The 27,847-nt window shown below is 35.1% G+C and overlaps 1 long non-coding RNA gene across 1 annotated transcript; it reads right to left on the bottom strand.

The window, feature by feature from the left end:
- Nucleotides 1–2,706: 2,706 nt before the first annotated feature.
- LOC118764847 lies at nt 2,707–26,765 on the bottom strand. The gene is made up of 3 exons (XR_005000671.1): nt 26,598–26,765; nt 14,371–14,373; nt 2,707–2,717 (listed from the first exon to the last, which is right to left on the bottom strand). It is a non-coding gene; the product is annotated as an uncharacterized LOC118764847 (long non-coding RNA).
- Nucleotides 26,766–27,847: the final 1,082 nt, after the last annotated feature.

The following is a 27,847-nucleotide window of genomic DNA, read 5'->3' on the forward strand; positions in this document are numbered from 1 at the left end:
TATTGTTGTTGACTGCAATGTTTTCAAGTGACTGAATGACCACTTATATCGATGCATTTAGCTTTAACTCTTTCTTAACTATTCAAAATGAGCCAATTTAATTTATCACGCTAAATTTCACAGCAGGGATGTTGGTAAATTGTAGATTATCTTCGCTTATTTTCGAGACTAGCTACCACTAGTAGTAGTGATGGCGGTCGTTGTAGCAGTAGTAGTAGTAGTAGTAGTAGTAAATATAGGAGTGTACAGATTTTGACCCGAAGTCACGTATTCTCTTATATTCTTCACATCATTTATAATCATCTTTATCATTGTCGTCGTCGTCGTTGTCATCATCATCATCATCATCATCATCATCATCATCATCATTACCATGGTTACCATCATCTTTATTATAATCTCATGATCATTGGCGGTGGCTTTTACGAATCCTTTGAAGTCTTGCTCTCACCTGTTGCTTTTCGTTTTCATTTCGTTACGTTTGCTTTTCTCCTGTCTTTACAAACGCTCACCACCATCTTTTCTCCATGACCATCACCACCACCATCAGCGACAACAACAACTCCACAACTTCACAACTCCACTATTATCATCACCAACATCAACACCAACACCATCACTCCTCATAATAGTTACAATTTAAAATCAGTTTATTTACCGTTCTATTTCCGGTCAGAGAACAAAGCTGGGAGTATACAGATTGCAGGAGCTTTTGTAAAGAGAAGGAACGACATTTAGAAAAGTAAAATACCCTTCGGGCTTAGTAAAAGTTGTATTAAGAATTCTTAAACTACGACTGAAGATTAATACAATGTTTATAAACATATAGATAGTTATAAATTATAAAAGCATACATCGGTAAGTGCAACCAACAAAATTACACATTAATCGTTCAATATCAAATCGAATTGGTATAACCTTGTTGGTATAGCGTGTATATGTTTTAATGTTTAGAGGAATAGTGCATAAGTATGTATCTATGTGTTTAGTGGGTTTGTAATTAATTAATATTCTTTATTTTTATGAAGAAAAATTGAGAAAGATCATCTATATTAATTCTGGTTTCGAATTTTGTCGTAAAACCAGCTATTTCATGAGAGTGGGTCAGTCAATTACATCAAACTCTCTGTTCAATTGGTGTTTCTGTTATCGACCGCGGAAGGATCAAAGATAAAATCGACCTCAGCGGAATTTTAGTTCAGAATGGACGACAAACCGCTTAGACAGACGAAAAGCCGCTAAGCATTTTGTCCGGCGTGCTAACAATTCTACCAGCTCACCACCTTATCGTCTATATTAATATTAATATTATTAATATTTGTAAAGGCACCGAATTTCGCCGCAGTTAACTTTTGTCTTTCATTCCATTCACCCCAGTCATACATACATACATATATGTACAGGTGTTGGGCAAAATAATGGAAACACCTAGCAACATAATTTTGAAATATCTATAAAACCGTCAAAAGCTTGTTTATTTTATGTATTTTGATGTATTATTAGTGTTGCTTAATATTTTTTGCTAAAATTGCTGTTTCTTTTCAGATATCATTAGAAAAAGGTAGTTAAAATTCATTAAAATGACTGATCTATAGGACTTTCAAATCGATTAAATTATTGGTGCTCGTACGGCAGGCACTAGTGTAACGGAAACAGCTGAAATGTTTGGTGTATCAAGAAGTTCTGTCTCGAAAGTAATGAGAGCCTTTGAGAAAGTGGGAAAAACGTCCTCGGTGAAACAAAACTCTGGAAGAAAACCAAAACTTTCAAAGAGGGACTGTCGGACTCATACACGAATTCTTAGAAAGGATCACAAAAGTACAGGCCCCGAATTACTGCAGAGTTTAATGACCACCTCGAGAACACAGATTCCACAAAAACTGTTCGCCGGGAGCTGTACAAAGCCGGATTTCACGGAAGGGCTGCAATCAGAAAACCATTACTTTCAAACACAAACGTTTTAAAGCGTTTAGAGTGGAGTAAAGACCTACAGAAATGGTCACTAGAGCAGTGGAAGAATGTTATTTTCTCGGACGAGTTATCCTTTACCATATTTCCGACGACCGGCCACATATACGTGTCTAGACAGCCAAAAGAAGCACTTGAAACAGACTACCTTCTTCCAGCTGTTAAACATGGGGAAGGATCTGTGAGAATATGATGGGCTATATCTTGGAAATCCGCCGGCCCAATGGTTTCCCTTCATGACAGAATTAATAGTCAATACTATTTAAGCATTTTTTGTCTGATCAAATTCATCCTATGGTTGCGGAACTATTTCCGGAGAGAAACGCAATCTTTCAGGATGATAATGCAGCAATCCGCACAGCTAAAGTTGTTACTGAATGGCACGAGGAACATCCTAGGGAAGTTGAACATGTTATCTGTCCACCACAGTCTCCAGATCTCAATATTATTGAACATTTATGGTGAATTTTAGAAAAGCAAGCAAGGAGTCGATATCTTCAACCATCATCACTACAAGAACTGGAGATCGTTTATTGACGAATGGACAAAAATTCCTTTAGAAACAAGTCAAACTTTGTACGAGTCCATACCTCGTAGAATTTAAGCTATAATTATTGCCAAAAGGCGGTCCTACTCCATATTGAAATAAATTTGTTTGAAATTTTAAGGTGTTTCCATTATTTTGGAGCAACAATGGAGCAACAATTAACAATGAGAATATGATTATTGATATTAAAAGGTTATTGTAGCTAAAAATCCTTTACAGCTGTTTCAGTTTATTTTAAAAGTAAATTCGCATTTATCTCGTTCCATTTAACAAACATCATCAGAATGATTTAGAGTTTATCGGAGGAATACAGATATGTGGAAAAGAAAAGGTAAAGAAAAAGGGAAAAAGTTCATTAAGTCGTTAGGCTTGCATTTTTGTTCTTAGAATTTTGTATCCTTTAAGGTTCTACGCGTGTGTACATTTCTTCAATTAGATGAATAGAGCAATAAGGGCAGAAAATGACTATTTGACCGGCAGTGTTAGTCGAAAGAATTATACCTGATAGTAATATCCGGTGTCATTAATTGAAATAAATAACACTGAGATCGCTAGATAAGTCCCTATGATTACAAATAATTCCCTTGATAAAAATTAAAGATGCTTTTAAAAGTTTGAATGCGATTTACAGTATAAATTTAGGTTACGTAAAAGGTATAATAAATATATAACTAAGTATCTACTCCTTAATTTAATTAAAAACCAATACAGCCAGCTTGAAGAGGCTAAATCGCTCGTTTAATCATGTTTATGTTAGTGGCAGCCCAAGCAATTAGTATGTTAGTCATTGATCTAATGTAAATATATTATCTAATGTGATTTAATATGAATATATTAAATATAAATTTATACTGTATATCACGCTCAAACTTTTAAGAGAAACCTTTTATTTGTAATCATTGATTTTTATCGTAACCTTAATTTTTATTTGTAATCATAAGAACTTATCTAGCGATCTCAAACGGTGTTATTTATTAAAATTAACGACACCGGACATTACTACCAGGTATAACTCTTTCGACTAACATTTCTGACCAAATAGTCATTTTCCCTTCCTATTGCTCCATTCATCTAGTTGCAGAAATACACACACACGTGGAACCTTAAAGGACACAAAGGACACAAAAATGTAAGCACAAAAATTTCTAAAGCTTAACGGACATTTTTTCCTTTCCTTTTTCTTCTGTCTATATTCCTCCGATAAACTCTAAATCTGGCGATGTTTGTTAATTGGAACAAGATAAATGCAAATTTACATCAAAAATAACAAACTGAAACAGCTGTAAATGTTTTTTTAACTACAATTAACCTATGACCTTTTAATACCAATGATCGTTTTTTAATTGTTAATCATTGCTCCATTTCTCTTCTTATCTGAATATGTTGAACCACGGTTTACCACTTAAATTAACAACTACTGTAAACCTTTTAGCAAGGCCTATACATAGTGAGGTAATACGCCTGCAGGGCCTACGGATACATTTACTCCTTAGACGGTTGCATAACATCTAACTCATAACTTTATATATATACACTCACATACATGCATAAATATACATACACACACACACACACCACACACATATATATATATATATATATATATATATATATATAAAAGGGCTTAGTAAAATAAATTACTTGCCGCATACTGAACTCGTTAGAGAAATGCAGCTAAAAAAACTATTTCTAACACTAAAGAAAACACTCTCTATATGTGTTTGCTCAATTCAACTCAGAAAGTATGAGGGTAGAGACATTAAAAAATCAAATGCAAAGGTTATTTGAGTACGTACGTTTCAAGATTAGCCAAATCGACCCTTCTCTCATCAGCTCAGAATGCCCTGGGAGCATACCTTTCGGCTTGTTATCGCTTCTGAAGATCTCAGAAGCGATAACAAGCCGAAAGGGTATGCTCCCATTTTCAGTGTTTTCAAATTCAAACAAGGGCATTCTGAGTGATGAGAGAAGGTCGATTTTGGCTAATCTTGAACGTACGTACTCAAATAACCTTTGCATTTGATTTTTTAATGTCTCTACCTCATACTTTCTTGAGTTGAATTGAGCAAACACTATATGAGAGAGGTTTTCTTTAAGTGTTAGAAATAGTTTTTTTAGCTGCTATTTTAACGAGTTCAGTATGCGGCAAAGTAATTTATTTTACTAAGCCCTTTTATATAATGAATAATTTGAATTTGCCTTAAATGGTCCTTTGATACTGAATACTTGGTGAAATTGATAATAATTAATTAATTTTACCCTCAATTGTTGAAATTATATATATATATATATAGGAAACGTGAAAAACTTTCTCACTTTTCCGGACGTCAAACTGTTACACCTGTCTTCGTCTTTTGGTTTTCTGTAAATTTCAACTATATATATATATATATATACACGCACAGAGGCATATATGCGAGTGAGTGAGTGAGGAAGTGATTGAGTGAGAGCATGAGTGAGTGTGTTTGTGCGTGTGTGTGTGCGTGTGTGTGCGTCTGTGTGTGTATGAGTTTGTCTTTGTGGAAAAGGCTATATTGAAGCACACATTACTACATACATCACGTCAAGAAGACCCTTTTGGTTATCTCTCTCTCTCCCTTTCTCTCTCTCTATATATTTATATCTATATAGATATATATATGTATGTAAATATACATATATATATATATACATACATACATACATACATATATATATATATATATATATATAAATACGCATACATATATACATTCATATATGTGTATATATATTTGTATACATGCATACATATATATATATATATATATATATATGTTTGTTTGTGTATGCACGGTTCTCTGGTAAGAAATTTCTTCATCCACCTCATGGTTCCGAGTTCAGTCCCACTGCGCAACGTCTCTTGAAAATGTTTTCTTCTATAATTGCAATTGGTACGGAAACCGAAAGAGCCCAGTCGAATATACATACATGTGTGTGTGTGTGTGTGTGTGTGTGTGTGTGTGGTGTGTGTGTGTGTGTGTGTGTGTGCGTGTGTGTGTGCATCTATGTGTGAGTGAGTCTTTGTTTATTAGTTTGACCTCTGCCACTCCTTGAAAACTGGTCTTGGTTTATTTACGTCCCCGTGCATCAGCAGCTTTGCAAAACAGAGCGATATAATAAATACCAGTTTTAAAAGAAAACAAAAAAGAAAAGTATCAGTACTTTGACCTATTTATCTGACAAGATATTTCGAGATGGAGCCCCAGCATTGCTGCCGTCTAGTAACTGAAACAAGTGAAAACCTATAATTAAGCTAATTAATATCTTGAGAGTTTTTTTTCCATCAGTACTTAAATATTCCTAATTAGATTTTTGATACTGTCTATATTAAATATGTTAACAGCAACTTAACCACTAGAGGATCGAGTGTTAGATAAATGACGTTTTCAAAGTCGGTGTGGTCACGTCTAAAACATGTTTCATGATAGATCTACTTGATGAGTGATGACCTGAGATTTAAAAACACCTGCCACAACAACAACAACAACTACAACGACAACGACAACAACAAAAGAAGAGGCTACGATGTCGACGAATGCACGCTAAAGAATTAGGTATTGTCACATAACAAACTGAATCTGGAGAAAGGTTTAGTGATAAGGAAGTATATTAAAAGAAATCAATTTTGTAGAGACACCTTAGAGATATCTACACCCACGTCTATCTATTTATTTACATTATCAATATCATCCTCTCTCTCTCCCTCCATTTCTTTCTCTCTATGTATATATACACACATACATACACACACACACACATACAGGAACACGCACATATATATGCGCATAAGTGTATGAATAAATAAATATATATATATGCATGTATATATAAGCAAACGTTGCATAGTATCAAGCAAATAAGAAAAGAATGTACCATACATGTAGCAGAGTATATATTTTATTTCGCGACTCGTGTTTCACGATAGCGTGATCGTCAGGTGAGAAAATTGCAATTCAGTTTTGTGGTACGTTTATATTCGTTGGCGTGAGGATGATATCATGTTTGTATCTGTTTCTAGGATTGCTATCTGCGTCTGGAATGTTTACATCTTAGAATGTATACAAAATAAACTTCCTTGCATGAAACATATGTTGATAAAAAAAAACAATAAAAACGGAAATATGAAACGAGAAATGTGTTGTACACCATCATAGAGCAATGGATCGAGAATCTGATCTTATGCATAACAAAAAAAAGAAAATAAATAAATAAATAAAACAAACCACGTAATCGAACAATATAAATACTGAATAATCAAAAAGAGTGAAATCATATCAAGACGTTATGATTACCCGTGGCGAGCTGGCAGAAACGTTAGGCACGCCGGGCGAAATACGTAGCCGCATTTCGTCTGCCGTTACGTTCTGAGTTCAAATTCCGTCGAGGTCGACTTTGCCTTTCATCCTTTCGGGGTCGATAAATTAAGTACCAATTACGCACTGGGGTCGATGTAATCGACTTAATCCCTTTGTCTCATCTGTGTTTAGCCCCTTGTGGGCAGTAAAGAAATATATAGACATACATGCGCGTATATGTATAGATTCATAACACACATGTTTATATCTATATATATATATATATAATATATATATATATAGATATATATATATATATATATATATATATATATATATGCGTGTGTGTCTGTTGTGCGTGTATGCGTGTGTGTGTGCTTGTATGTATACATACACACACAAACCTTATGCACATTTAACTCACCTGAGTGAGTAAATAATGATACTAATTACGGAGATGTACTTGCATGGCATGTGACCTGATCTGAGATCGTGTGCTGGAATGAAAACAATTGCAGTGTGAAAGGTGTTTATAAACCATCTAAGAAACGCACAAAAACCGTGAGATTCACTTAACATTTAAATTTAATTTGTCAAAATATTTTCGGCGCTTTGAGACCGCGACCTGTTTACTGACAAAATTCCGTGCTGCATCTAATGATACTAATGATTTCTTTTATACTACTACTACTACTACTACTACTACTACTACTACTACTACTACTACTACTACTACTACTACTGCTACTGCTACTGCTACTGCTGCTGCTGCTACTACTACTACTACTACTACTACTACTACTACTACTACTACTACTACTACTACTACTACTGTGGATGATGTGGATGACGACGAGGGGAAGTATTTCAGATTTTAGCTCAGGGCCAGCAATTTCAGGGCAAGGGGGTAATTCGATCACATTCATTTCAGTGTACGACAAGTAATTATTTTGTCGTTATCGACAACCGAAACAATGAAGCGCGATTCCACACGAGGTGGAATTTCAAAGTAAATGCCGCTAAGCATTTCATCAGGCGTTTTAACGAAACTGCTCTCTCACCGCCATCATATTATTATTATTATTATTATTATTATTATTATTATTATTATTATTATTATTATTATCATTATTCAGGTCACTGCCTGGAATCGAACTCGGAATCTTGGGGTTAGTAGCCCGCGCTCTTAACCACTATTCCATATGGAGTAGTGGTTAAGATTCCGAGTTCGATTCCAAGCAGTTACTTGAATAATAATAAAAATAATAGTAGTTATAATAATAGTATAATATAATAATAATGATGATATAATAATGATAATAATAATAATAATAATAATAGTAATAATAATAAATAAATATATAATAATATAAAAGTAATAATAATAATAATAATAATAAAAATAATAAAGATAATAATAATAATAATAATAATAATAATAATAATAATATAATATAATAATAATAATAATAACAACAACAACAGCATCGAAAAATACCTTAGGAATGAGAACCCAGGTTCGAAATTTCCCCAAGACACCTGAGGAAGACTGAAGGGTATATCAACCGAAACGTGGTCATAGCAAAAAGCAAGATGAGGACAAATATCCGTCAATTGTAAGTAATGTAAATAATATACATAATTCCTCATCTCTTAAATACAGAACTGAAGTATGGACTTGTCAGAGCAAAAAATTGGTACGACCACAAACCCGAAAGCATCATCGAAAATGAGAATGCAAAGATCCTGTGGGATTTCACGATTCAGTGCGACCACGAGATAGAGAATAGGAAGCCAGACGTAGTCCTAATTGAAAAAGAGAGCAAACTGCTGGATCATAGCTATAACATGCCCAGCTGACAACAAGGTATACAATAAGGAAGAAAGAAATGTCGATCGATATGACAGGTTAGCTTGGTAAGTTAGGCAGTTGTGGTCGATGAAAAAGGTGGTAGTAGTACCAAATATTGTCGGAGCCCTGGGAACAGTGAGTAAAATCTTGACACGTACATGGAACAAATAGAAACTGCAATAAGGGTGGAGCATTTGCAGAAAACCGCACTGCTTGGAATCGCTCGAATACTCCAGAAGGTGCTCGAAAAATAAGAGGTGTTACCGTAGTTCATTTGTAGTGAACAGCTGACTCCGTAGTACATTTCAAGCGTTAGAAGCTGTGCAAAGAAAACAATAATAATAATAATAATAATAATAATAATAATAATAATAATAATAATAATAATAATAATAATAATAATAATAATAATAACAATAACAATAACAACAACAACAACAACAATAATATTATTAACAATGATGATGATGATGTTGATGATGATATTCAGACCTTAAAAGCACAGCTTATTCTGTTACCACATCATAGAGAATTATATAGGGAAAACGCCAAGTGCCTCATTAATACAGCGTTTCCCATTTGATATATATATATATATATATTATATATATCTGTACTGTTTCTTGTTTTTTGAGATTGAGAGCGGGTAAATGGGCGTGGAGGAGTGTCTTTCAATTTCACAAGAAACTTATTTTCTATTAAGTGTCAATTGGAAGTTTTCTCCAAAGACTCCAGGTCAATTATTCTGTTCATTCAATTGAATATTGTGATGGAAAAGACCTGTGAAAATTAACTTCTTTTACGTCTAAAAACTAATTATTATATATATATATAATATATATATATATATATATATATATATATATATGTGAATATATATATATGTATGTATGTATGTATGTATATATATATGTATATATGTGTATATGTATATATAATATATACGTGCATACATGCATACATAATACATACATATATTATATATATATATATTATATTATATTTATAATATATATATATATATGTGAATAATATGTATGTATGTATACATATATGTGTGTGTGTGTGTGTGTGTATGAATGTATGCATATATACATGTGTTTGTGCGTGTCTAAACATTTCTATTTTAGCTAGTCTATTACTAACTGGAACTTATTTGGATAATAATATTCCGACTAACGAGGTATTTCATCATCATCATCATCATCATCATCATCATCATCATCATCATCATCATCATCATCATCATCATTATTATTATTATTATTATTATTATTATTATTATTATTATTATATCATAAGGCAGTGAGTTGGCAGAATCGTTAGCACTCCGGTCAAAATATTTATCGTTATTTTATCTGTTTTTTATGTTCTGAGTTCAAATTCCACCGAGGTCGACTTTGCCTTTCGGGATCGATAAATTAAGCACCAGTTGCTTGCTGGGATCAGTCTGACCAACTGGTCCCTCCCCCAAATTTCAGGCCTTGTGCTATAGTAGAAAGGATTTTATTATTGCCATTAAGGCGGCTAGCTGACAGTATTGTTAGCATGCTGAATGAAATACGTTCTGAGTTCAAATTCTGCCGAGGTCGACTTTGCTTTTCACCCTTCCGGGTTTGATGAATTTAGTACTAATGAAACACTGGAGTCATTGAAATCGACTTGTTCCCTCCTCCAAATTCCGGGCGTTGTGCCTTTTGTAGAAAGGTTTTCTTTATTATTGTGTGAGAAAGTAGTACATGCCATCAAAGTGACATTGGGGCAAAATATACGAAGCCCAGTGTACCCATCTTAACTACCCGTCTGATGAGGGTACACTAGGCACATGCATTACAAACATATGTGCACGACATGGTGATCTCATATCAAGATAAACAGCGCATGGCCTTGCAAGTGGATCCCAGTTAGAATTTTCGTCAAGTCGAGTAGCCTATCCTGCTCAAAACGATGTTGAACAAAAGGATCTTGAACGAAACACCCATGTTTCCAGATGAGAATTATCCAAACCCCCACAAAATTCCTCTCAACACATGGCTATGATGCTCCCCATTACTTTTGCTCATTATCAGAGATGCACATATCGACAGCCACTAAGGGATATGCTCAACTTATTAAGACCAAACAACTGACAAGTACATCTGATGTATTGAGCAGCATATTTGCCCATCTTTTATACCAAGACAATAGTATCAATGTAGATATTATTATTATTATTGAGTGAGGAGCAGTTCATGCCATAAAGTGACACGGGGTAAACTATACGAAGCCCAATATACCCATCATGACTACCCGTCTGATAAAGGTACACCAGGCACATGCATCACAACCATATGTGCGCGACATGGTGATCTCATATCAAGATAAACAGCACATGAACTTGCAGGTGGGGCCCAGTTAAATTTTCTTCAGGTTGAGTAGCCCATCCCGCTCAAACGTCGTCCCTGAATAAGGGTTGTTTAAGGATGTTGAAAGAACCACCCATGTTTCCAGAGGTGAACTATTCAAACCCCAAAGAATCCCTCTCAACACATGGCTATGATGCTCCCCCCACTACTTCTGCTCGTGATCAGAGATGCACATATCGTCAGCCACTAAGGGACATGCTCAACTGGTTAATGGTCAACAACTGACAAGCAAATCTGTGGTATTGAGCAGAATTTTGCTGTAGCCCATCTTTTATTACCAAGACAAAACATGTACATGATAACACTTCCAATCAGTTAAGATCAGAAGCCATGAGAGCCACTGCCTGGTACTGCTATTATTATTATTATTATTATTATTATTATTATTATTATTATTATTATTATTATTATTATATTATATCAATTTTAAATAATCGTTATTATTATCATTCGTATTAAGGAAGTAAGCTGGCAGAATCTTTAGCAGGTGGTCTAAATGCGGCATTATTATTATTATTATTAATTATTATTATTATTATTATTATTAAGAATCGTTTGCTCGCTGGTAAAAATGCTTAACGGCATTTCGTCTGTCTTCACCTTCTGAGTTCAAATTCCGCCGGGTTCGACTTAGCTTTTCAAATCTTTCAGAGTCGATAAATTTAGTACCAGTGAAGCACTGGGCTAGATGTAATCTACTCATCCCCTCCCGCCAAAATGTTACCCTTGTGGTAAAATTTGAAGCCATTATTGTTTTTATCGTTGTTGTTGTTATCTCTTTTTTGTTTTGAAGTCCAAATGCTAATACTACAATTAAAAGTTGTTACTGGTGTCGCTGCAGTATGGATATCAATTTCCTTAATTTTGCTTACGTCGTTTGAATTTAGAAATTTTACGAGATGTAAAATGAATCGTTTTTAACTGTTGAACTCGTAGTGCATAAAGCTATAACAAACAGCATGCAAATATTAAGTTAAAAACGTATTAGATAGAAAAGTGCTGTTATAAGAATTAATCAAATGCAACTATAATATTCTTTGCTAAACTTTTCTTCCATGTGTGTTGTAATTAGTTTTGTTCATTGATTCTTAAGCATTTGTAAATCTCTTTATCGTAAAATTCTGTTTATATATTTTTATCTTGCATGAGCTATTTACCACCTTTTAAGTTCACCGTAATATAATCTTTGAATCCTAATTTTATATCCCTGCCTCTAGTAAATCTGCAGTAGATTTTCTAATTCTTTATCATCTGTAAAGTAGATCTTGATTCCATCCATATACAATAGGTGCTTCACTGTTGTTCTATAGCCTTTTGTATTGGAAGCAAACCTGGATTAATACGTTAGCTAAAAATGTTGGCATTAAGCGGAAATGTAGTGCAGAGCGGGAGACGCTTTGTAATATTTGTCTTCTACTGCAGATAGTACTAATTTTAATAATTCTCTCCTTTGTCAGTATCTGCAGAATTAAAAGCAACTTACGAAAGGTTAAGTATCATTGTTGGTGATATCTTATTTAAGCCTAATATTTTCCAGTATCTACGTAAGGGGAAAACTTTATCAAAAGTCTTCTGGTACTTAGTTTATACATTCCTGGTAATATATTTTCCCAAAAGTTTATGAACCATCTACAATTTTTTTGCAGTTGAGCCGTTGTAAATGTGTAAGAAAAACTTTATGGCACTAGTTTGAAAGGTTTTATGTATTATATGCTCGAGCGCATGAGGTTTAAACCATTATTCCTCAACAACATATGGACTCATTTGAATTGTATTTTACTTTGGTAGACCCACATAGCTATTCAATATTTTTAAAATCCTATATTTTGATAATTATAATTGGGAATTGTAAAAATAGTTATTGAAATATTTTGTGTATTCTAAATATACAAATGATTTATTGTAGATAAATTTTAACAACAAAATCTTATATGGACCGTCAAAGGTTATATAAACCCTCGTTGAGAACCACTGGTTTAAGCACTTACAATGTTGCTCCTGACAGCACATAAGGACTTAAATGGCTGAAAGCAGCAAAATTATGTACTCTCATACGTGTACGCGCACATACCTACAAAGACGTATGTGTTAGCGTTATTATATGTGCATTGGCGTTAGTGGGTCTGTGTGTTTATGTGTCTGCGTGTTTGTGTGTGGCACTTGGGCAACCAGTCGTCGTAACGATCAGAGGAAAAGAATATCAGAAAATAATGCAATATCAAATTTATTTTAAAGTGGTACAACAGAAAATAGATATTTTGTTTTTGGCACAAGTTTTAATGCTGAATACCTTAGATGAGGTGTCATTTCGAAAATAGATATAAAGATGCAGATGAACAGAAAGGTAGACAAGCAGACAGACAGACTGACTCACAGACACACATGCACACACACACACACACAGATGGATAGATAGATAGATAGATAAATAAACAGATAACAAGCCTGAGCCTTGTAATATGACGTATTATCTATCTACCAATTCATCTATCTGCTTGTCTGCCGGTCGTCTGTTTGTCTGACATTGTCTTATATATATATATGAGCACTTTTTCACTCTTTCTCTCCCTCTCTCAATAGATATAAAATGTATGTACATAAACACACACACACACACACACACACACACATATATATATATATATATATATATATATATATATATATATATATACAGAGCTAGCTAGCTAGCTAGCTAGCTAGATAGATAGATAGATAGATAGATAGATAGATAGATAGATAGATAGATAGATAGATGATAGATATAGATAGATAGATAGATAGATAGATAGATAGATAGATAGATAGATAGATAGATAGATAGATAGATAGATAGATATAGATATGTATATATATATGTATATATGTTATATATATATATATACATATATATATATATATAGATATATATATATATATGTAGGTCCCGGGTTGATTCGGGGTTAACCACAGTAAATAAGGTACTCAGAGCTCCTTCTATATAATAAATATATATATATATATATATGTATGTGTGTGTGTGTATGTATATATATATTCTTTACTTGCTTCAGTCATTTGACTGCAGCCATACTAGAGCATCGACCCCGGGACTTTTTCTTTGTAAGTGAGGTACTTATTCTATCGAACTCTGAAACCGAACAGCTAAGTCATGGGGACCTAAACATACCAATATCGGCTGTCAAGCGATGGTGAAGGGTGGGAACAAACACAGACACAAAGACATGTGTGTATATATATATATATATTATATATATATATATATATATATATATATACGACGGGCTTTTTTCAGTTTTAATCTAGCAAATCCACTCGCTCGGCCCTAGGCTATTCTAGAAAAAACTTGCCCAAGGTGTCATGTAGGGACGGAATTTGGCACCATGTATTTGAGAAGCAGGATACTTACCACACACACACACACACATACACACATACACATACACACGCACATACACACATCTATATATATGCATACAACGAGGTTTTGTAGATTTTCCATATATCATTTACCTCCTGCAGAAAGGTCGACCACAGTTATTGTCGGAAAATACTTGCTGAAGGGAGTTAACTCTGAAATATTAACTAAGACTATGGGATTCAGAAGCAAATGAAACTCCCAGATATCAATGCGTCTGTCAACAACATGATTTTATATCTTAACCAAACCAACGCTGCCTTTCATGTGTATGTGTTTCTTAAAATATGTTGGACAGGTGTGATGTTAGGGATTCCCAGGGCAGCCTTATGTGCTTTTCTTTCTCCCATCTATAACATCCAGTACAATGATGAGAGCATTTTTCTCTAATTTTTTGTACAACTTCCTTTAGTCACCACTGTCATTACACCAACTGAAAAATACAGAAAATTATAAAGGAATTGCAAACAAGGCATCTGTACTTTTATAATCACGTACCGTAAATCCTCGAGTATAATCCGCATTTTTTCCCCAAAATTTAAAAGGTCAAAATCCCTAGTGCGTACTATATACGAGGTTAAAAATGAAAAATATTTTCTAAGCAATGTCCGAGTCCCTATTTGCCGTCCGGCAACGTTTAATAAGGTGCATTTTGTGATATCGGGCGCGAAAATACCTTAAGCTTAGCCTGAAAGCAATGAAGTCATAAAAGAATCATCCATAACTTATAATAAGCAACATTTATTAAACGTTATGACTGTTATTACTGTTACTTCTTTATTTTCTGCAAACAAAATGCACAAAAAAGCTACACGTTTGCATTATGTTATATATACAATTATAATAAATGACGCTACCGTATAGATTTTTACAAATCAAGGACGTTTTGACTCAAGTTAGAGAAGGGGTGCGTATTATACACAATATTTAGGTTTTTCAGAGGTACAGCTCCCTAAAAATCTCCTGCGTATTATACTCAAAGGCGCACTATACTCGAGGATTTACGTTATATAACGAGTAAATTTTTTAACTGACAAAATTAGAAATATTAATAAAACCTAGGAACATACTGATTTACTGGTTATTGTTTACCAATATTTCTCCTAATTTTCTTTTTCTCAAAGCAGTTCATGTTTGCTTACGTTCCCCAGAAATGTTCATTTCAACGGTCTGTAGCTTTCGCAACATGCATAAAATTATTTTTGACTCTTCTTTGATATGAAAATATTAGTTTCCAACACATGGCTTCAGATAAAAAAAAAACCTTTTCAAAACAAATTTAAAATCGAAAAAAGGGTATAAAAACATTGAAAATGTAAAACATTACGTTCATGTGACAGAATATAGCACCACAAGAACCTCTCGCCAAATAATGCACCGATATGTCTGTGCCCGGAAGTGATGCCAGCTGTTCTCGTTAATACTATGTTGTCGTACTTTTAATTCGATTAACACAATTTGTGTAAATTATTTGTGACGTCCGATTGTAGCGCAGGTTTAGGCTACAGCGCCAGTGTTTCTTCATATGTACGGAGGTGATATGATCACTAATTACCATATATCGAACTAAACACAGCAAAATGTCAAACTCTGAGATACTATGAGAGATCATTATTCAAATAAATGAAAGAAAAATGCTATGACTTCTTTATGAATGCCGCGCTTTTGAAGCTTTCGCTGGCATATCCAAGTTAAGATATACAGTATGCTATCTAAACCGCCCCTACTGCCGCTAATGCCTTTTTATCCAATCTGCCAGCTTTTTGCGACATCAGTGATTAATTAATCACCATTGTTCTATATCAATAGAAGCAATTTTTTTCTAAGCATGCAGTTGATAGGGAATACTTGCTACTGAGGACATGCAAAAGTGCAGAAATCCGGATTTAGCAAGTTCTGCTTCTGGTATACTTTGTGCATTTTAGCACTGTGCATTTATTCGAGATACTTTCTCATGGCGAAAACTGCAGTGCTGAGGCTTTCTACACTACATCTACGTCAACAGAACATATAGAATGCTATTCTCTTCTAATACTACAACCGTCGATAACAAAGAATTATTACTATCTAAGCCGCCAGCTTTTTACGACACCAGTCATTTATTAATCATTGGTTTTCTTATATCGGTAGAAACGAAATTTACTTAAGCATGCGGTTGATTGGATATAGATGCTACTGATGGTGGACAGAAACACAGAAACCATGATTTCGCTGCTGGGTGATTTTCGTCTGCTGCTAATAAGTGTTTGTGTTTTGTTACCCAATACGTCTATACGAGTTACTTATCCGCGACGAATTCTAGAGTTTTGTGGCTTTCTATAATATATCTCCTCTCCCCACTACCCGCCACTCCGTCGATTACGACGACGTGGGTTGCAGTTGATCCAAGGAACGGAATAGTCTGCTCATCAAATTAATGTGTAAGTGACTGAGCACCCTTTAAGGTAGTTCTTAGGAAGACGCAGCGTGGCAGAAAATGTGACAAGGCTGGTCCTTTGATATACGAGTGCTACTCTTATTTCTTATTTCTATATTGCCCACAAGGAGCTAAACATAGAGGGGACAAACAAGGACAGACAAACGGATTAAGTCGATTACATTGACCCCAGTGCGTAACTGGTACTTAATTTATCGACCCCGAAAGAATGGAAGGCAAAGTCGACCTCGGTGGAATTTGAACTCAGAATGTAACGGCAAACAAAATACCTATTTCTTTACTACCCACAAGGGGCTAAACACAGAGAGGACAAACGGATTAAGTCGATTACATCGACCCCAGTGCGTAACTGGTACTTAATATATCGACCCCGAAAGGATGAAAGGCAAAGTCGACCTCGACGGAATTTGAACTCAGAACGTAGCGGTAGACGAAATACCTCTAAGCATTTCGCCTGGCGTGCTAACGTTTCTGCCAGCTCGCCACCTTAAATGCGTGCTACTCATTTCTGCCACCTGAGTGGACTGGAGCAACGTAAAATAAAGTGTGTTGCTCAAGGAAACAAGGCGTCGCCGGGAACTGAACTCACGATCTTACAACGGTAAACCGATCACCCTAACCATTTAGCCACGCGCCAACCACATTAACTAAAAACTACTGAATCCCATTCTGAAATAACTTATTCTGAACTGCCCACTAAAAAAAGCAAATATGAAAACAGCTGGCTAAAAATACTCAATGATTTATTAGTGTCGAGAACTGACAACTTTGATGAAAGAATTTTACAGAAAAAATGGCGGACATTTTAGTATTTTTGTATCCTGTATTCTCTTTTCTCGATTTCCCTCCTTTCCTCTCTCCCTCTTTACTTCATCATTTCTTCAAGGAGAAAAAAGTATTTTAGCAATTTAAATTACTGATTTTCTATCTGGATTAATAGTCATTAGTCATAGTAAAATTTATGTAGTTACCATTTAGAATGTGATTTGCCAATATATTTCATTCTTTACTCTTTGTTTTCTACTGCCCAAGACCAGCTCCAGCTCCTTCCTCCCTGTTTCTAAAGCCACACGCTATCTTTAAGATATCTAGCAAGACATTACTATCCCTTAAAAGGTGAAAAGATGAATGGCATTCTTTTACCTCATATGTTTCTTTGTCCTGTGTCTAGGTCACTGTTTTCGCTAACGATTTTTGTTAGGTTCGGTGCTGTATGTGACTGTATAATAATATGCCTGCGTGCGTGCGTGTATGCGTGCATGCATGCGTGTGTGTGTGTGTGTGTGTGTGTCTGTGTGTGAGTACGTGTTTGCGAATGCTTGTGTGTGTGTGTGTGTGTGTGTGTGTGTGTGTGTGTGTATGTGTGTGTGTGTGTGTGTGTGTGTGTGTAAATGAGTACGTTTGAACGTGAGTGCGTGACAAGACAGTAGAGTGATAGTGAAAGGGAAAGTAAACAGCGTGTGTGTGAGAGAGAGTGGGAGCGAGAGAGAGAGAATAAAGTCAAGGACGAAGGATGAGAGGGAAGGGGAAGAACCATACAGAAAATGGGGGAGAGAGGAAAAAAGACAAACAAAAATGTGAGAGAACGAGAGAAAGAGCGAGAAAGAGAGAAAGCAATATATTTTGTTCATCATTCAAAAAAACCTTAATATTTTTGCACCTAAAAGTGCTTAATGTTACAGGACCTGGAGCTGTTGTGGATACTGGCATCAAGTGCTGCCCTTACTGCTGCTGCTGCTGCTACTAATACTTATGATGATGGCGGTGATAGTAGTGGTGGGCATAGTGGTGTTTTGGGTCCTGATGTTGAGGTGATGAAGATACAAAGAGCAATAATATTATTAATAATTGTTACGATAACCATTAATCTTGTAGTGGAAGACATACGGGGACAGTGTTTTTAAACAGCATCACAGACGCTCGCTCTCCACAGTCTGCAAGAGTGGCGGATGCCATTTCTCTTCGTATTATTTTGTATCATTTTTGTATTGTCACAAGAATATAAGACGGGATTTTACTTAGTTTTTATATGATTGATGAAGGTTCGAAATAAAATGGAATTTAATAAAGTGAAAAAAAATAGTGAAATAATATACAGAACCCAGAGACTAATATAATATATATAAATAAATCAAAATTATATGTACATGTAATATATGTGTGTGTGTGTATTAATTATACTTGAGGGCAGACGAAGTACCAGCGTTATGCTTACTGGCCACTTATACCGTTGTTATTATTTATTATCAGTACCTAAAAATATCTTTATATATATGTATACATATATGTATGTGTGTGTGTGTTGTGTTGTGTTGGCGTCTGTTTACATTACACGCATATATATCTATATGTGTGTGTGTGTGTGTGCGTGTGTGTGTGTATGTATATTCACGCACATCCACAAGCACGCACACAAATACATACCTACACTTTTATACACATACTGTACCGTTCAACAGTAAACGACCATAATACAACGGAGATCTAATACCGTCACCACGACCACCAGCTCTAGCATCAACACCAACAGCAACAACAAAAACAGCAACGAAACGAAACTGTTTATTATTAAAATGAAATACATATGAAAATCTCAATTAAAATGTGTTATGTAGTACAGGTAACATTTTCCTAAAAAAGACATACTTAAATCCCAAATTCTTCATTATTAGATCCTTAATTCTTCATCAGTTATCAATCAATTGGTTTCGCACCATTAATGATATATATATATATATATATATTCATACACATATACGTATATATATCTATGCATGCATATACATATCTATCTATCAATCTCTATATATATGAATATATATATATTCATGTATTTATGTATGTATATATATGTATTATGTATATATACGGCGTCCCTGTGTGGTAACTTGCTTCCCAACCACCTGGATCTTGGCTTAGACCCATTCCGTTTTATTCTGGTGAAGTGCCTTCTACCTCAGAGTCGTGATAACCAAAGTCTTGTGAGTGAATTCGGTACGCAGAAACTGAAAAGAAACTATGCGTGTATATGTGTGCGTGTGTGCATGTGTGTGTGCGTGCGTGTGTGTGTCTATATCTGTTTGTGTTTGTGAATGTATGAGCGTGCGATTGAGTTTGCTCTCGCCAATACTTGACCACCGACGCTGGTCTGTGTACATCGACCTAAACACAAGTTAGACAAAAAGAAACCAATAGTACAAGTACCAGGTTAAAAAACTAAGTATCGGTTTGATTCGGCTAAAGCCGTCATGGTGGTGCCCCAACATAGCCGCAGTTCATTGATTGAAATAAAGACAAATGTGCGTTTGTGTGTGTGTGTGTGTGTGTGTGTGTGTGTGTGTTTGTGTGTGTGTGTGTGTGTTGTGTGTGTGTGTGTGTGTGTGTGTGTGTGTGTGTTTCTGACCCGCTTTCATTATAAATTGTAGTGAATCTTACAAAAATTCACTTACTCAACCATGGTTGTTTGGAAACCAGTCGACTTCTATTTCTGCTTTACCTGTTTCTATTTTGATTTTGTCTGTTTATATGCTTAAGGTCTACCTAAGGATAGCATATTTTTTTATCACTATGTAATCTAAGAATGTATCAACAAAATAATACCGAAACAGCTGTTGGGAATTGTAAGCACTACTTTTATTCTTCGTTATTCGTACGCTATACTTTGAACCACTTCTCTTTGATCTACCTTTTTATATTTGATCTAAAATATTTTTGAACTAAAATATTTTAATATTTGATCTACCTGTCTATATCTTTATATTAGGTACCTATGTATGTGCATGAGAAAACAGGGGATTAAAAATCCTGGTAGATATCAATAAAGAAATCAGTATTAAAAGAATTTGGCTAAATGTTCAAGTAAGATACCAACAAATGTGAGCAGAGCAGATATACCAGGTAAATCCCCATACATGACAGGTAAATCCCAATATCCTTTTTCAGAACTTCGAGAAATTTAAATAGTTTTCATATCGTTGTATCAACGTGTATTTTCGAGAATATTGATATTAAGTATAATGATATTTTATATGTGTGTGTGTGTGCGTGTGCGTATGCATGTATGTAGGTATGTATATGTACATGAATGTACATATATATATATATATATATATAAACACAAAGGGACAAGAACACAAAACATCTGGACAACTAGGTGATACAAAAAGGGAGGGCGAAACATCCAGATAGACGATACAAAGAAAACAAGGACGGGTCATTCGAAGTTTTCTATCTTCAGTCAAGAACCATATTATCCCCGCAATTTCGGCTGATTTATATATATATATATATACAAAGAGAGAGAGAGAGTGTGTGTGTGTGAGAGAGAGAGAGAGAATAAAGTCTATTTGACAGCGTAAAGGGGCAGTCCTGATTAGAACGGTGTTACTACCACTTTACGTTGACAAATAGACTTTACTCTGTAGTACTGTTGCTACCTATTTCTCGCTGTTTTTCCCCTTATACACACACACACTCTCAAAACACACACACATGCGCACGCACACGCACACACATACACACACACACACACATACACATTATACACATGATTATACATGTGTGTGTCTGTGTAGGCGTGGGGGTGTTATTGTGTGCGAGCGCGTGTGTGTGCGTGTGTGTGTGTATGTGTGCTATCGAGAGAGATTTAGGTTGAATGAATGTTTTGAAGTATGCATTGTATGCGTGTGTATACATACATACATATATATGTGTATATATATATATATATATATATATATATATATATATATATATATATATATATATGTATGTATATATACACACACATACATATATACATATACATGTGTATATAAATATATATGTATATACACACACACACACCGGATGCGGTGAATTCATTGTGGTCTAAATTACACAAAAATGAAAATAACAGATATCTCATTTTAAAAGATATATTTTACCAAAATCACAGAAAAAATATCTAGAAATGCTAAAGAGTAAAATTATTCAGTAAAATCACAATTGTCTTCAACCACGGCTTCCAGACGACTTCGAAATCTTCCTAAACACTTCTGGACGTTCTCCTTCTTTAGGCTGCCCTAATCCTTGCCATCTTTGGTCTTATTGGGAATTTTGTTGATCTCTCGCTTAACTGTATCCCTACGCATAATAATCAAGGATATTGCAGTCTGGGGAGTTAGATGGCCTGATGTTTGGGTGACGAGTCACAGAAATTGTCTGACAGCCATGACTGGGTTCTTCTGCTTGCTTGGCATAGTGTAGAATAGTTTTGCCAGACAGGTCTTCCAGCAGCCACCCTCTTGACCCCGGGCAGCACTACTTTCTCCAGGCACTTCATGTAGGCCCTTATGTTGAGTCGGAGCCGTGTGGGATGATGAATGGAGGTATAACGTCGCCATCACTAGTTATCACTCCAAACACCATGACATTGATATTTGATTTTTATCACTCTCGGTACATGCATTGTCCTCAGATTGAAACCCGAAAAGTCTGAAATGTTTATATTGAAGCTTCCGGCGCGAAAGTCTAGTAGTACAGCATATCGTTTCGAAATTGTGTCACGGTGCTCTTTTCCTCGCAGACGGTGCCCAACTAACTCTACTATTCTGTGTAGTCGACAAAAGGAAAAACAAAAAATGCGCACGTACGACATTAAAGATATAAAATGGCGACAATTTTCCCGTCGCACCCTGTATACACACATACACACACACACACATACACAGATATATGTGTACGGGACAAATATGGAATGCGTACGTTCATGATACACACGGGTACATAACACGTGCATTTGTGTGCGAGATGTATGCATATGAATGTACATACTGTATACGTAGGGTTGTAAAAAGAACAAGGGTGTATATATATATATGTATGAAAATATATAATGTTTATCACTTCATGAATGAATTATACTTGTTCCTCAGTGCACAAGTTTATACATGATTTATAAAATGTATATGAATAATGATCCTCGTAGATATAAATGTGCGCGCATGTACGAACGATCGTATGTGGGTGCTTCTGTGTGCGTGTGTATATATGTGTGTGTGCGTGTGTGTATACATGCGTTTATAATGTATATGCATATGTTGTGTATAAATATATATATAATGTAGGTATATGTCTAAATATATATAATGTATATATATATATATATGCATGTATATATATATATGTATATATATACATATACATACATATATACACTTACACTTACATGTGTATATACATACATGCATATATATATACATATATATATGTATATATGTTAGATATGAGTGATGCTTATGCTACGTTATTGCGTTATTGCCTCAATTCGTCATTATTAACAAAATGGTTGCCATTTTTAAGCTTGACTGTGTGTCTCTCTCTCTCTTTCTCCCCCTCTCACTCTCTCTCTCTCTCTCTCTCTCTCTAGATCTCACTCTAATATTCCCTGTCACTTTGTGTCGTTCATAAGACTCTCCCTCCCTGTCTTAATGTATATTGTTGAATCTTGTTTCTCTTTGCTTTTCTTTTTAAAAAACATATTTCAGATTCCTTTCATAGAAATATATTACGGGAGGCCGAGAAAAAGGAAGGAAATGCCTATAATTTTGTCTCGGGCAGTTTTCTTTGATTGTATCCCCATCCGCGATAAATTTCTCAGAAAAAAAAATACCAATTTTTTTAAAGCTTAGAATATCATTCATCTATTCGTCAGCCATCGTTATCGCTGTCATCGTCGTTGTCATCATCATCACCATCATCATCATCGTCATCGAACTAGCAACTATGCTTTCTTTATCATTATATTCATCCTCATCATCATCATCATCACAATCATCATCATCATCATAATGTTATTCATCCTTGACACTCTTTATCATCATCATTTGTCGCCATGATCCTACCTCACTTACTCCTACTCCTTCCACTTTTCCTCCACATCATGATTGTCATCGCCATCTATCACCGTCGTTGTTGTCGTTGTCGTCGTCGTCGGCATCATCATCATCATAATCATCATCATCATCATCATCATCATCATCATCGGCATCTTTATCGTCATCGACGCAAGGAATCAGTCATAACATCAGAGCTTATTGCTTTTCATTTGCTAACGATACATTTATTTATTGACATTTCATTGATTACTATATCGATACATAATAAGTTAATCATTCGTCACATCAATACCCACAACCATTCAATTTCCATCATATACCATGACACATAATTTTACCTTGCAGGCAAATAACACGCTGACAGTCCTCGACTAGAACGTAAAAAGTCATATATTCATGTAATACGCACAAGTATACGTAAGTAAATGGTGTATACATACATGCATACATATATCGATATAGAAAACAAGGCAATTTTATTCCTCATAGGTAGAAATATAGTAAAAAATAGAAGTTGAAAATGCACTGATAATAGTTAAAAATTATTTTTATTATTATATTTAAAGATTTAACCGGTTTCACACATTACACTGATTTTCAAAAAGTTAAATTGAAAGAAGTGCCTTCTGTTGCAGCTGTTTTGCTTCTGACTAGTGTTTGAAGCTTGGCCTATCTTGATAGGGAGTTCATGGCCCAAATCAGTATTTGTCTTGAATAGGATTTGATTGGTAGGGGATGGTCACATGACTGATCTCAGAAATTTTTGTAGGATCTCTGCTACGTCCATATGACAATATTCGGCGTCGTGAGTTAAGGGTGACACGTTTGACTGAACATGTCTCGTGACTGTACCAAACAATTAATGCTCTGTAAGTTTTCTGTCAAGTGTTTGTAGAGAATAGACACGTGATTAAGTTTGGAAACTTTTGTACGTTTTGTAAGTCCGTGCGTCAGTGTCACATGACTGTATATTTTGCACCTAAAATGAAGGCCGACACGGTTGAGTTACAATCAAAGTACTCTAAATTTAATCTGCCGGATGAGGGAATGGACAGGAGTCGTTTTTATGTAGTCCAGTGGCTAAAGTTTGGGTTCTTAGCTGTGTAGGTTCCTTATGTTAAATAGCAGAATGAGTTTTGTGTGTGAATAGTTATTTGTGCATGTACTCTGTTAAAATTTAAGTCTCGGTTTTTATTTCCGTATGAAAGTATTTTCTTTGTTTATCCGTGTTTCATCTGTGATATTCACTGAACATAGATAGAGTGGGAACACCTGAAATTTGGGGGACTTATTTTTTGCACATATGACTATGTGTCCGCTCAGCGAAATTTATCTAGTACTGGGGTCTCGTATTTGTTGTTAGTGAATGGTCAGTCTATTTCTTAGGGTAACCTTTGTTTGACCTATGTAATCTTCATTACATCCTTGATATTTGAGAGCGAATATTAAATTCCTTGAAGAACATGTAAAATGATTTTTTACGGTAAAAATCTGTCCTGATTTGAATTTGGATGTTGTGCCTTCAATAAGGTTGGTGCAAGTCCCGCAGTTGGGGCAGCCGCACTTTGTGACTGTTGGTGTGGAAATTGTGTAAAGGAATTTAGCGCAAGTAGGGAATTTTTGAGGGATTTAGATTGTCTTTTACTTTTGATTATTTTGTGTATTTCAAATGTTTGTTTCATTTTGAGGTCTTGTCTTAGTGGTGTGATATTGGGTAGAAAATATTGTAAACCTCTGTGGTTCTTGGGTTGTGTTTGTAATAAAGGTTAGAGTATTGGATGTATCTGGAGCGTTTTTAGTTTTACTTAGTTCTTGGATATTTATTACTTTGGCACGTTGTCTATTAGTATTAATGGATATTGTCTTTTAAGTAGTATTTGTTTTGCGAGTTTCAGGACTTGAGAAATACACACACATATACACACACACACACATACACACAGATAGTCAGACAGACAGATACACGCACACACACACACAAAGCATACTAGATAGAGGTATACGAAAAACCCCACAGAAACCTAAATCTAAAGATGAATTGTTTCGATTGTTGCGTGAAAAGTGGGCAGAAATTCTATAAACGACAATCACAAAGCTCATCCTTTCAATGCCAAAAAGAGTTTCTGAATTAAAAACTGCAAAGGGAATTTCGGCTAAATACTAAAGTATGTAATCCTACCTATCGATTACATTTCAGTTGTTCGCTTTGCGTATTATGATAAGTAAAAGATTTTGAAAATTAAAGGTGTCTATTAACTTCCTGCATGTCTGTGTATATATATATATATATATGTGTGTGTGTATGCACACATAGTATATATATATATTATATATATATATATATATATGTGTGTGTGTATGCACACATAGTATATATATATATTCTTTTCTTCTTTTATTCCTTTACTTGTTTCAGTCATTTGACTGTGGCCATGCTGGAGCGCCGCCTTGAATGGTTTAAGTCAAACTTTTTAAAGCTTTAATTAAAGATTTAATCTATTGGTGTCTTTTGCCGAACCGCTAAGTCAGGAGGACGTAACACTCCAACACCGGTTGTCAAGCGGTGATGGGGGAACATACATAAACACACACACATATTGAGGCAGATGGAATCAAACACCACGACATGAAGGAAAAGACAAAAAAGAGAGTAGCTGCGGCGCGTGAGAAAAATACGAATAGTCAAGAAGGAAGGCGAAAAGATAGATAGATACAATCCTCTTAAGTACGAAATGGCCCAGTTATAGAAAATGAAGGTGAAGATAGTGCCAATTACTTTTGGGTCCTTCGGAACAGTATCAGAAAGCATCAAGAGGAATATAAAGGAAATTGGAATAGAATTTCCAGTAGAGCTGTTACAAAATGTTTTCCTCCATGGCACAGCCAAAATAATCAGGAAAGTATTGTGTAGTTGAAAAGAATAGATAGCATGGTACCGTAGGCTGCAGGTTGTAAGCCTGCTACGCATGCAAGGCTCCAGGAGCTCCAACAAAACCTGTGATATAGAGAAAAATAATAATAAATATGTCTGCAAAGGAATTTGAAAACTTTCGAAGTATAAAGACCATGAGATCCAGGTATCGAGCAAGTGGCAATTAAAACCAAAACCATCCAAGTTGTTGTAGGTGCCCTGGGAATGATCAAGACAAGTACTGACAAATTATTTGACTAGATCTCTGGGAACCCAACATTCTATGAGACTTTAAAAATTGTGTTGACATCAACCACCCACATTCTCAGGAAGTTTCTCTCCATCTCATATATACGCGCTCTATGTCTCTGGTTGAGACCCGATCGGAAGATGAAGTAAAATGCAACTCAATTGTAAAATGACAACAATAATGATAAAAGATACTTCTATTATATGTAACCTCGGCGGAAATTGAAGTCAGACACCTAAACAGGGATAAAATGCTGCTAAGCATTTTGCCTGGCGTGCAAACGGTCTTGCCATCCGAAAGGATGAAAGGCAAAGTTGAACTTGACGGGATTTGAGGGACACTACAAATATGAATGAACCTTGTGGATACGCGCACCCATGCACATGAACACGCAAATACGCACAGGCCGATATACAAACACACATGCGCGCGCGCACACACACACACACACACACACAGGTAAACACATCTCCAAGCATGTGTTTATATATGCTTTTATTTAATGAGAATGCCACGTGTTTACTGAATAGCTGACCGATTCTTGTAAAAAACTTTTATCAAAATATTTGATAACTGTTTTGGGCCAATAGTGAAGCCTCTTTAATTCGCATTTATTCTCATTTAATATATTTGGATTTTCTCCTAGTGTTTATAAACAATCAGTCGCAAGATACACCTCCAGTTTTATTAAAACCAATTACTTCACACAAATCAACATTTGCGTTTCTGTTTGTTTGTTTGCATGTGTGTGTGTGTGGTGTGTGTGTGTGTGTATGCGATATGTATGTTTGTATTAATGTTTATAAATATGTAATGCATATATGTGCGTATGCGTGCACGGATGAGTGTGCGTGTGTGCGTGCAT

This window comes from Octopus sinensis, linkage group LG9 (assembly GCF_006345805.1).
Source record: "Octopus sinensis linkage group LG9, ASM634580v1, whole genome shotgun sequence".
NCBI lineage: Eukaryota > Metazoa > Mollusca > Cephalopoda > Octopoda > Octopodidae > Octopus > Octopus sinensis.